Genomic DNA, 8,329 nt, shown 5'->3' with positions numbered 1-8,329 from the left:
CTTTTTGGATTTTCTTCTATATTGCTTGGGAGAGTACTTGGAGGGATTTCAGTGACTCCTTTACTCAGCTGGCCCACTTGTGCATCTAAATTTCTAATGGAGGACCTTGTTTCATTCATGAAACTCACAGTGGCCTTAGATAGATCAGAGACTATATTTGCTAAGCTAGATGGATCCTGCTCAGAATTCTCTGTCTGTTGCTGAGTGGATGATGGAAAAGGTTTGCTATTGCTAAACCTGTTTCTTCCACCATTATTAAAGCCTTGTTGAGGCTTTTCTTGATCCTTCCATGAGAAATTTGGATGATTTCTCCATGAGGGATTATAGGTGTTTCCATAGGGTTCACCCATGTAATTCACCTCTGCTATTGCAGGGTTCTTAGGATCATAAGCTTCTTCTTCAAAAGATGCCTCTTTAGTACTGTTGGATGATTCCTTCAATCCATTCAGACTCTGAGAGATCATATTGACTTGCTGAGTCAATATTTTATTCTGAGCCAATATGGCATTCAGAGTATCAATTTCAAGAACTCCTTTCCTCTGAGGCGTCCCATTACTCACAGGATTCCTTTCAGAAGTGTACATGAACTGGTTATTTGAAACCATGTTAATGAGTTCTTGAGCTTCTACAGGCGTTTTCTTTAGGTGAATGGATCCACCTGCAGAATGGTCCAATGACATCTTTGATAATTCAGACAGACCATCATAGAATATATCCAGGATGGTCCATTCTGAAAGCATGTCAGAAGAACACTTTTTGGTCAGTTCCTTGTATCTCTCCCAAGCTTCATAGAGGGATTCACCTTCCTTTTGTCTGAAGGTTTGAACATCCACTCTAAGCTTGCTAAGCTTTTGAGGAGGAAAAAACTTGGCTAAGAAAGCTGTGACCAGCTTATCCCAAGAGTTCAGGCTGTCTTTAGGTTGAGAGTCCAACCATATTCTAGCTCTGTCTCTTACAGCAAATGGGAAAAGCATAAGCCTGTAGACCTCAGGATCAACCCCATTGGTCTTAACAGTATCACAGATCTGCAAGAATTCAGTTAAGAACTGAAAGGGACCTTCGGATGGAAGTCCATAAAACTTGCAATTCTATTGCATCAGAGAAACTAATTGAGGTTTCAACTCAAAATTGTTTGCTCCAATGGCAGGGATTGAGATGCTTCTTCCATGTAAATTGGAATTAGGTGCAGTAAAGTCACCAAGCATCTTCCTTGTATTGTAATTATTTTCGGCCATTCCTCCTTCTTTTTCGAAAATTTCTGTCAGATTTTCTCCAGAGAGTTGTGCTTTAGCTTCCCTTAGCTTCCTCTTCAGAGTTCTTTCAGGTTCAGGGTCAGCTTCAACAAGAATGTTCTTATCCTTGTTCCTGCTCATATGAAAAAGAGGAAAACAGAAAAGAAAAGGAATCCTCTATGTCACAGTATAGAGATTCCTTTATGTGAGTAGAAGAAGAAAATGAATTCGAACACAGAAAGAGAGAGAGAGGGTTCGAATTTTTAAGAAGAAGAGAAGTGTTAGTAGATAAATAAATAATTAGAAGGAGGTGAGAGAGAAGAATTTTCGAAAAATAAATTAAAATAAAAAATTATTTTTGTTTTTAATTTAAAATTAAAATTAGAATTCAAAAATTAAGAAAGGAAAATTGAATCAAATTAAATTAAATTTAAAAAAATTAGTTAATTTAAAAAGGAATTTTGAAAAAGAGCAAGGTGATTTTCGAAAATTAAAGAGAGAATTAGTTAGATAGTTTTGAAAAAGATATGATTGAAATAGTAAACTTTTAAAATCAATCAAAAAGTTAAGTGGTTAGTTGAAAAAGATTTGAAAATCAATTTTGAAAAGATAAGAAGTTAGAAAAGATTTTGAAATTGATTTTGAAAAAGATGTGATTGAAATTTATTTTAAAAAAGATTTGAAAAAGAAATTTAAAAAGATTTGATTATTAAAATTAAAGTTGATTACTTGACTAACAAGAAACTAAAAAGATATGATTCTAGAGTTTAAAGATTGAACCTTTCTTACTAGGCAAGTAACAAACTTAAAAATTTTGAATCAATCACATTAATTGTTAGCATTAATTTCGAAAATATGAGTTAGAAATAAGAAAAAGATTTTGAAAATCAATCATAAAGTTTTCGAAAATATGAAAGAAAAAATGAAAAGGATTTGATTTTTGAAAAAGATTTGAAAAAGATAGAATTTTTGAATTGAAAATTTGATTTGACTCATAAGAAACAACTAAATTTTAAAAAGTTTTGAAAAAGTCAACTCAAATTTTCAAAATTTATGAGTGAAAAAGGGAAAGATATTTTTTTGATTTTTGAATTTTTAATGATGAAAGAGAAAAATATCAAAAAGACTCAATGCATGAAAATTTTGGATCAAAACACATGATGCATGCAAGAACACTATGAATGTCAAGATGAACATCAAGAACACTTTGAATGTCAAGATGAACACCAAGAACTTATTTTTGAAAATTTTGAAGAGGAGAGAAACATGCAAGACACCAAACTTAAAGATTTTTAATTTTTAGACACTAACAAATTAAAAATGCATATGAAAAATAAGAAAAGACACAAAACAAGAATTTTTAAAGATCAAACAAGAAGACTTACCAAGAACAACTTGAAGATCATGAAGAATGCAATGCATGAATTTTTGAAAATGCAAGAAAAATAACAACATGCAATTTGACACCAAACTTAAAAATTGACACTAGACTCAAACAAGAAACATAAAATTTTTGGTTTTTATGATTTTATTAATTTTTTTTTTGGATTTTTCGAAAATTAATTTGGAAAAATGAAAAAGAAGAATTTTTTTTTGTATTTTTCAAAAATAAGAAATAAAAAGCTTAAAATTAAAATAAAATTACCTATTTTGAGCAACAAGATGAACCGTCAGTTGTCCAAACTCGAACAATCCCCGGCAACGGCGCCAAAAACTTGGTGCACAGAAATCGTGACGGTTCCATTCCTTGGTAACGGCGCTAAAAACTCAATACGCATGTTCATAATCTTAGTTCTTTGTCACAACTTCGCACAACTAACCAGCAAGTGCACTGGGTCGTCCAAGTAATAAACCTTACCTGAGTAAGGGTCGATCCCACGGAGATTGTCGGCTTGAAGCAAGAAATAATCACCTTGTAAATCTCAGTCAGGCGGATTCAATTGATTATGGAGATTTAATAATTAAAAAGATAAATAAAACGTAAAATAAAGATAGTGATACTTATGTAATTCATTGGTGAGAATTTCAGATAAGCGTATAGAGATGCGTTCGTTCCTCCTGAACCTCTCTTTCCTATTGTCTTCATCCAATCATTCATACTCCTTTCTATGGCAAGCTGTATGTTAGGTATCACCGTTGTCAATGGCTACATCCTGTCCTCTCAGTGAAAATGGTCCAATGCGCTGTCACTGCATGGCTAATCATCTGTCGGTTCTCGATCATGCTGGAATAGGATCCATTGATCCTTTTGCGTCTGTCACTACGCCCAGCACTCGCGAGTTTGAAGCTAGTCGCAGCCATCCCTTCCCAGATCCTACTCGGAATACCACAGATAAGGTTTAGACTTTTCAGATCTCAAGAATGGCCGTCCATGGATTCTAACTTATACCACGAAGATTCTAATTAAGGAATCCCAGAGATACTCATTCAATCTAAGGTAGAACGGAAGTGGTTGTCAGGCACGCGTTCATAGGTTGGGAATGATGATGACTGTCACGATCATCACATTCATATTGAAGTGTGAATGAATATCTTAGAATCGGAATAAGCTTGAATTGAATAGAAAAACAATAGTACTTTGTATTAATTCATGAGGAACAGCAGAGCTCCACACCTTAATCTATGGTGTGAAGAAACTCTACCGTTGAAAATACATAAGTGATGAAGGTTCAGGCATGGCCGAATGGCCAGCCCTCAAACGTGATCTGAAGATGAAACTAAAGATGTTCCAAAAGATCTGTAAATACAATAGTAAAAAGTCCTATTTATGCTAAACTAGTTACTAGGGTTTACAGAAATGAGTAAATGATGCAAAAATCCACTTTTGGGGCCCACTTGGTGTGTGCTTGGGCTGAGCATTGAGCTTTACATGTGTAGAGACTTCTCTTGGAGTTGAACACCAGTTTGTAACCTGTTTCTGGCGTTTAATTCCACTTTGCAACCTGTTTCTGGCGTTTAACTCCAGAATGCAGCATGGAACTGGCGTTGAATGCCAGTTTGCATCGTCTAAACTCAGACAAAGTATAAACTATTATATATTTTTGGAAAGGCCTAGATGTCTACTTTCCAACGCAATTGAGAGTGCGCCATTTGGAGTTCTGTAGCTCCAGAAAATCCACTTTGAGTGCATGGAGGTCAGAATCCAGCAGCATCTGCAGTCCTTCTTCAACCTCTTAATCTGATTTTTGCTCAAGTCCCTCAATTTCAACCAGAAAATACCTGAAACAACAGAAAAATACACAAACTCATAGTAAAGTCCAGAAATGTGATTTTTATTTAAAAACTAATAAAAATATACTAAAAACTAACTAAATCATACTAAAAACTATGTAAAAACAATGCCAAAAAGCATATAAATTATCCGCTCATCAAAAGGTAAAGCACCGGTCACATTGCCGGTTGTGCAACCAACAACTCGCCCTCCTAATACTTGGTTCATGGATCGCCGAAGTGAAAGACCAAGTGTCTTGGTTAACCGAAGAGCAAACTCCTAATATGAAGCGATCGAGGAAAGAATAATCCATTGGGAGAGGACACTGAAGGTTCCAAGCAAATACGAGGCGACCATCCATGAAAGGATTGCCTCGATTCATTGGGGATTTCTTGAGCTAGACCCCATTGAAGTTAATTAATCCATGGTGTGGGAATTCTATGCTAACTACCAAGCTTGGGAAGCGGAGTTGATATTCCTCCGAGGGAAGATTTTGGACACTTCCAACAAGGTTCTAGAAGCTATTCTAAAGATTCCCCACATTCTGCCTGCAAAGGATGAGTATTCAAAGATCAAAGTGGATCTGTTCAAGGGGAGGATGTCTTTGGCTCCCATTCTTAAGAGAATTGGCCGTCCCGGTGCAAGTTGGGAATATAGCGAGGGGAAAAAATCTGTTTCTGCTAGTATTGCTTATCCTGACTTGGATGTCGAGGCGCGTATTTGGCATCAGATTATGGCCGACTATATAATTCCTAACACCCATGCTACCCATGTCAGACTTAAAGCTGCTTTGCTACTTTGGGCTATTATAGAAGGGAAGAAAATAGCCATTGTGCCTTTGATCTGCACATCGATTTAGAAACTCATTGAAAAGAAAAAGATCAACATTCCTTTTCCATCGATGGTGATGCGACTAGCTATAGCAGCGGGGGTAGAGAGGCAACCGACGGACGTCATGTTCGAGACACTAAGAGGCAACACATTCATTCCACGGGGAGATTTGGATGGATCATCGAAGAAGCCACCTCCCAAGAGGAAAGCACCCACAGCACCATCATCAAATGCACTAACTTCATCAACTCCTCTACCGTTTCTCCGGTCTCTTCCAGACTTCTTCCAAGACATCATGCATAATATCCACGGCATGGAGCGACTTGAGCACAAGCGTTTCAAGTGGGTAGAGGCAACACTACAAGGAAGAGACCCCGGCCCCACTCCTAAAGCTTCATTAGAGTTAGTTGGGGAAGAGGATGATGGAAGTCATCAACCCATACACCAATGACCACCAACTGAAGGTGGAGCCCCCAAGTTATTGTTCTCCCAGATTAGGAGCATGCACGGAGGACCGTGCACTATTTAAGTGTGGGAGAGGTTCGACAACTTTGAGGGGGTAAAATTTTGTTCTCAGACACTTTGCGATACCTTTTTAGTTTCTTTTTCTTCAATTTTTGCAACTTTGTTTGGTTTATTTGTATATATTTCTTTAATGCTTATAGTTTTATGATAGTAAATATTTGTATGTTGCATGGTAGAGTAAATAAGTTTGGTAAAACAACAAGAAATTTTCATGAAATCCTTCTTAGGGCGTGCCATTAATTAAATTAAAAATTTGTTTTTCAACTTGCATGGAGTATTTTTTCATAGAACATAGAAAAAAAAGAGCTAGAACAACATACCTTGTGAGATTTTAGCTCCAACAGATGGTTGTATATTTCCAACCATAAAGTTTGCTCTTGTGCGATTAAACTCCTTTTTTTTGTGATCTTAGATTTGCATGAATCTTTATGTCCTTTGTCTGGTGTTTGAATGCATTTAGTATGATTGAGGTCATTTTTTAGATTAACCTCACTAACCCACATGGCCAACCCTTAAATTCACCTTTGTAAACACTTTTTGACCCTTCAAATCCCCTTTTGTTCTGATTTTGAGCACATTATTCTCCCTAAAGCAGAAAAACCATTGATGTCCTTGAATTGCTCTTTGATTAGCTTGGGTGGAGTAGTGTGTGTACTCTAAGTGTGGGGGAAAATTGTTGAGAAATATTGGTGATGAAGTTACATAGGGTATTGATTGTGAAAATTTGGAAAATGGGTCATTACTCATGCATTCATGGTTCAAGACATATGCATCTCTTGTTGTTGACAAAAACAAGAAAATTTTGGTCTTTCAAAGTTTTGCAATTAAAAATAAATAAATAAATAATATCTAATTTTGTGCATAGTAGTATATAACATAAAAAGGTGAATAAAGGATGCATATGTTTGTGTTTTGGAAAGAAAATGCATGAGTGGATGTGAGATAGGAGATAAATGGGTAGTTAGGTTGTTTTGTTACGTTTACATAGGATAGTATAGGATTAGGTGGACACTTGAGCTAATCAAATATCTAATTCAGTAAGTCCACTTAACCATATTAATCCTACCTTAACTCTAGCCCCATTACAACTCTCCAAAGACCTCATGATATTTGTTTTTCATGCATCAAATACTAGTTGATTGTTAGATGACTTGCAAATCTTTGAAAAACATGATTAAAGGGTAATCAAATGATTAAGCCCTAAACACTGACCGACTAGAGTGAATACATATCCGGTGAGGGGTTCGATCGCTCAATTCTATGTTCTTGTTCCTTATATTGTATCTTCTTGCAAGTTGTTTGTTAGTTTTGAAAATTTCAATTCAATTCTTTGGACATTGATCATAGTGCATTAACTTTTTGCCTTGGCCTTAAAGCTTTCTTGGGATTTATTGGAATTTCATGGTTTGTTTCTACCAAATTTTTAGTAGAATAGATATTAGTAGGCAATATCTAGGTTAGTTGCATACATATAGGTAGTACCTTGAATAAATTGTTTGCCCTATCTTTCATCTCCTTTGATTATAAATAGCATGAGGACAAGCTAGTGTTTAAGTGTGAGAGAATTGATGAATCCATATTTTACAATAATTTTTTGTTAGAATTGAGAGGATTTCATCATATAAACCTACACTTATTCCATTAAATAGCATGCTTTTGAGTTTTCCTCCTAAATTGTGCTTGATTATGAAAACATGCTCTTTTGTGCCTAATTTGACCTATTTTATTCCATTTGCCTTCCATTTGATACCTTGATATTGTTTGTGAGTGATCTCAGATGTATAAGTTAGGAATGACTTGGTGAGAATGGAAGAAGAGCATGCAAGGAGGAGGAAACATGAAGAAACAAAGGAGAAGAGCAAATTGATGTGTGCGTGCGCACAGCCTCTTGTGCATACGCACAGGTAGCAAATCAATGCCAAGTGTGCGAGCGCACAGCATCGTGCGCATTGCACAATCATCCAAAGCATCACAAAGTGTGCATGCGCACAACCCCTTATGCGTACGCACAACTTGAGTTTTCCCCCAAGTGTGCGTGCACACACGTCTGTGCGTACGCACAGGTACCCGCACATGCCTTCATTAAAAATGCACGTGACTCGCATTTTTGATGGATTGGAGGCCCATTTCTGATGCTGGAAGCTCATATTGGAAGGGGCAAACCTTGAAGAAACATAGCATATCATTAGGGTAGTTTTTAGAATAGTAGTAGGAAGCTTTAGTTTTAGTTTCTCTCTAAGTTTTCTCTCAACACCATTAAGGTTTATATTAGAGTTTTACATTTCAAGTGCCATTTCCATTTTTGATCTTGGTTTGTGCTAGCCTCCTTTGTAAGTATCTCTTAATTACTACTCGTTATAGTTACAATTGATACTCTTTCTTGTAATTAAAGTTATGGTGTTAATATATATACTTTTTGCAATTTTGATTTCTTGTTGATGATTTTGATAATTGATGATTGTTATATGCTTGGTTGAGTTGCTATTGTTGCTTTTGATCATTTTTTGCTCATAGTTTCAAGCATTTTCTC

At 36.0% G+C, this 8,329-nt stretch overlaps 1 non-coding gene across 1 annotated transcript; it reads left to right on the top strand.

Annotated features, from left to right (window-relative positions):
- Positions 1 to 734: 734 nt before the first annotated feature.
- On the top strand, positions 735 to 842 carry LOC112752426 (small nucleolar RNA R71). The gene has a single exon (XR_003176864.1). It is a non-coding gene; the product is annotated as a small nucleolar RNA R71 (small nucleolar RNA).
- The last annotated feature ends 7,487 nt before the right edge of the window (positions 843 to 8,329 follow it).

The sequence above is a fragment of the Arachis hypogaea genome, chromosome 15 (genome assembly GCF_003086295.3).
Source record: "Arachis hypogaea cultivar Tifrunner chromosome 15, arahy.Tifrunner.gnm2.J5K5, whole genome shotgun sequence".
NCBI classification, from domain to species: domain Eukaryota; kingdom Viridiplantae; phylum Streptophyta; class Magnoliopsida; order Fabales; family Fabaceae; genus Arachis; species Arachis hypogaea.
This window is presented reverse-complemented; position numbering and strand designations above follow the sequence as displayed.